Here is a 4728-nt window from a genome sequence, read left to right as displayed (position 1 = left end):
GTGGTGGCAGGCACCTGTAGTCCCAGTTACTTGGGAGGCTGAGGCAGGAGAATGGCGTGAACCTGGGAGGCGGTGCTTGCAGTGAGTCCAGATCGTGCCACTGCGCTCCAGCCTGGGCAACAGAGCGAGACTCCATCTCAAAAAACAAAAATAAATAAAATAAAATAAAGAAATTGTTATGGGTGTAATATATGATGTAGGTAGTAGTGTAAAAGGGGTAGGTATAAAAACTCTGTGGAACAGTTGATATTGGAGCTGAATGTTGAAAGGTGATTAGGTGTTTGTCAGGTAATCACGTGTGCACATGAAGTAAGTAGAGCAGAGCAGGAGCAACAACATAGAAGCTGATGTGTTCTGAAGCTGCAGATGCAGGTGATTAGAGGATAGAAGTACCAGAGATGTTGCAAGATGAGGTGAGGTGCACCCGCAAGTTTATTATGGTGATGAGCAGCGGCGACAGTGGTGGCGGCGTCCTGGAGCAGGAGGATTCCGTGCTGTTCCGGCGGGGCACAGGCCAGAGCGATGATTCTGACATTTGGGATGATACAGCATTGATAAAAGCATATGATAAAGCTGTGGCTTCATTTAAGCATGCTCTAAAGAGTGGTGACATTTGTGAAACTTCAGGTAAACCCAAAGCCACACCTAAAAGAAAACCTGCTAAGAAGAATAAACGCCAAAAGAAGAATACTGCAGCTCCCTTAAAACAGTGGAAAGTTGGGGCAAATGTTCTGTCATTTGGTCAGAAGATGGTTGCATTTACCCAGCTACCATTGCTTCAATTGATTTTAAGAGAGAAACCTGTGTTGTGGTTTACTCTGGATATGGCAATAGAGAGGAGCAAAATCTGTCCGATCTACTTTCCCCAATCTCTGACGTAGCTAATAATATAGAACAGAATGCTCAAGAGAATGAAAATGAAAGCCAAGTTTCAACAGATGAAAGTGAGAACTCCAGGTCTCCTGGAAATAAATCAGATAACATCAAGTCCAAATCTGCTCCGTGGAACTCTTTTCTCCCTCCACACCCCCACCCCATGCCAGGGCCAAGACTTGGACCAGGAAAGCCAGGTCTAAAATTCAATGGCCCACGACCACCACCGCCAGCACCACCACCCCACTTACTATCATGCTGGCTGCCTCCATTTCCTTCTGGACCACCAAAAATTCCCCACCACCTCCCATATGTCCAGATTCTCTTGATGATGCTGATGCTTTGGGAAGTATGTTAATTTTGTGGTACATGAGTGGCTATCATACTGGCTATTACATGGGTTTCAGACAAAATCAAAAGGAAGGAAGGTGCTCACATTCCTTAAATTAAGGAGAAATGCTGGCATAGAGCAGCACTAAATGACACCACTAGAGAAACGATCAGACAGATCTGGAATGTGAAGCGTTATAGCAGATAACTGGCCTCATTTCTTCAAAATACCGGTGTTGGGAAAGAAAAAAGGAAGTGGAGTGGGTAACTCTTCTAGATTAAAAGTTATGTAATAACCAAATGCAATGTGAAATATTTTATTGGGCCCTATTTTGAAAAACCATCTGTAAAAGACTGGGGTGGGGGTGGGAGGCCAGCACCGTGGTAAGGCAGTTGAGAAAATTGGAATATGGATTAGATTTTGAATGATACTGGATAATTATTGGTAATTTTATGAGCTGTGAGAAGGGTGTTGTCGTTTATAAAATACTGTCTTAATTTGCATACTTAAGCATTTAAGAATGAAGTGTTAGAGCGTCTTAAAGTGTTTAAAATGGTTTAACAAAATTTGATGTGATGCATATGTGGCAAAATGTTACAGAATCTAACTGGTGGACATGGCTGTTCATTGTACTTTTTTTCTATCTTCTGTATGTTTAAAAGGATATAATAAAAATATTTAATTTTTTTAAATTAAAAAAAAGATGAGGTGAGGTACGTAGATAAGTAAAATGGGGCAGGAATGTGAGATGCATAATCTTGGGAGCATTTCTATGGAGTCTGAGTTTTATTCTATAGACAGGGAGAAGTCATTATACAGCCTTGAAGCAAGAAATAACATGATCAGCTCTACGTTTTCAAAAGATAACTGTGCTCCACATTATGTGTCATTAGGGAAATGCAAATTAAAACAACAGTGACGTACTGTTACATGACGGTTACAATGGCTGAAATCCAAAACACTGACAACACCAAAGCTGGTGAAGATGGGGAACACCAGGAACTCTCATTCACCGCTGGTGGGAATACAACATGGTACTTTGGAAGATTGTTTGGCAACTTCTTACATATTCTTACTGTATGATCCAGCAATTATGCTCCTTGGAATTTGCCCAAGTGAGTTGAAAACATGTTCACACAAAAAGCTGCATACAGATGTGTATGGAAGCTTTTTTCATAATTTCCAAATCTTGGAAGAAAGTAAGATGTCCTTCAGTAGATGAATGTGTAAATAAACTCTGTAGTATACCCAGACAATGGACTATTATGCAGCACCAAAAAGAAAAGAGCTATCAACCCATGAAAAGACATGGAGGAACCTTAAAAATGTGTGTTACTATGTGAAGGAAGCCAGTCTGAAAAGGCTGTATACTATAAAATTCTGAATTATGTTCTGGAAAAGATAAAACTATGGAGATGGTAAAAAGTGTGGTGTTTGCCAGGATCTGAGGGGAGAGAGGAATGAATAGGCAAAGCACAGAGGGATCGTAGCATAGCGTATGTATTCTGTGTGGTACTGTAATGGTGGATACATGTCATTACGCATTAGTTCAAATCCATCAAGAGTGAACCCTAATATAAATTACAAACTTCAATTTTTGTGTGAAAATGATGTGTCACTGTGGGGTTCATCAGGTGTAACAAATGCACTCTGGTGCAGGTTGTGATAGAAGGCGGCTGTGGGAGTGGGGGGCATATAGGAACTCTCTAATTTCTGCTCAGCTCTACTGCTTAAAACATGAAATCTATCCAAAAAGGAAAATTTTCATGTTTAGATTAACTTAGTTCATTTCCCTCATTTAGTTCCTTCGTTGTTGAGGTTTCATGGCAATGCATTCTAAAATCAAACATAAAATTATTCTAGAAGTTTCTGTTACTTCTCCCCTTGCTTAAACATCATTGTGGAATAGTGTAAAAATATGATACCCTCATCTAGTTTTCATAAACTTTTTTCAAAGTTGAAAGAAAAAAAACTGGCATCATGGACAGATGGGTTGAAAGAGTGAAAGGCAAGAATCGAGGATCAAAACTAGGCCATGAAAATTGCTCAGTTGAGAGCTAATGAAGCCATAAATTAAGTCCTAATCAGTGTAGATGGAGTGGGTGACAAATTTAAACAATATTAAGAGGCCGGGCACAGTGGCTCATGCCTGTAATCCCAGCCCTTTGGGAGGCCAAGGCGGGCAGATCACAAGGTCAGGAGTTCAAGACCAGTCTGGTCAATATGGTGAAACCCTGTCTGTACTAAAAATACAAAAATTAGCTGGGCGTGGTGGTGCGTTCCTGTAGTCCCAGCTACTCAGGAGGCTGAGGCAGGAGAATCGCTTGAACCCAGGAGGTGGAGGTTGCAGTGAGCCGAGATCACGCCACTGCACTACAGCCTGGGTGACAGAGAGAGACTCTGTCTCAAAAAGAAAAAAAAAATTAAGAAGTCATATTGTCTAGAATTGGTCATTTCTAGGTGTCATGGGGTTGGGGGAAAATCCAAAATGATTGACAGATCATTATGAGTGATGGTACGAGGCATTTCTTCACCAAGATGAGGACTACAGGAAAGCAGGAGGTTTGTGGGAAAAATGGTAAGTTTTGAGCATGTTGGATTTCAGATGCCTCTGGAGTATCATGCTTATGGAATGGAGATTACTAACAAAACCACAACCTTTAAAAATAACTGCTTCTTTAAACATGCTTATATTGTAGTGAGTTCAGTGATATCTCATATCCTTTGGTAGAAAAAAATGTAAAAAATTTATGTATGGCGCATTTCTCTGACTCTTGCGCTTTCATAGTGTTCACTGTCTGTTCACCTAGGTTTACTTTCTGATTCCCTTCCCCCACTCTGAGCCTTTACCTATCCTGAAATACATTTAAAAATTTACCCCTGTCAGAAACACTTCCCAACTCATCCTATAAGTCCAGTATTACCCTGATACCAAATCCAGACAGACATAAAGAAAACTACAGATCATCACTTATGCTTATAGACACAGAGATCCTGAGGAAATACTTCCAGACCAAATCCATCAACATATGTAAAGGATTACATACCACGTACAAGTGGGATTTATCCCAGTAATGCAAGATTGATTTGATGCACAAAAATTAATGTAATATGTGAACAAAAGAGGAAAGAAAACCACATGATTATTTCAAAAGTCACTGAAAAAGCGTTTGACAAAATTCACACCCCTTCATGATTAAAAAGAAAACCCACCTAAAGTAGGAATAGAAGGGAAGCTCCTCAACCTGATAATGGATATCTATAAAACCCCACAGTTAACATTATACGTAAAGGTTTCCTTCTATAATCAGGAATAAGACAAGGATGTCCAGTCTAACCACTTTTATTCAATCTTGTACTAAAGGTTCTAGAGCAGGGCAATTAGGCAAGAAAGGGAAATAAGAAGGGCATGGTGGCTCATGCCTGTAATCCCGGCACTTGGGAGGCTGAGGTGGTTGGATCACCTGAGGTCAGGAGTTCAAGACCAGCCTGGCCAACTTGGTGAAACCCAGTCACTAATAAAA

The 4728-nt window shown here is 40.4% G+C and overlaps 1 pseudogene across 1 annotated transcript; it reads left to right on the top strand.

Annotated features, from left to right (window-relative positions):
• The first annotated feature begins 436 nt into the window (after positions 1 to 436).
• On the top strand, positions 437 to 1906 carry LOC117082075 (annotated as a pseudogene). The gene has a single exon (XR_004436442.1). The product of XR_004436442.1 is annotated as a survival motor neuron protein-like (transcript).
• Positions 1907 to 4728: the final 2822 nt, after the last annotated feature.

This window comes from Trachypithecus francoisi, unplaced genomic scaffold (assembly GCF_009764315.1).
Source record: "Trachypithecus francoisi isolate TF-2019V2 unplaced genomic scaffold, Tfra_2.0 Lachesis_group9, whole genome shotgun sequence".
NCBI classification, from domain to species: domain Eukaryota; kingdom Metazoa; phylum Chordata; class Mammalia; order Primates; family Cercopithecidae; genus Trachypithecus; species Trachypithecus francoisi.
Note: the sequence above shows the minus strand (reverse complement) of the source record. Positions and strands in the feature narration are given on the sequence as shown.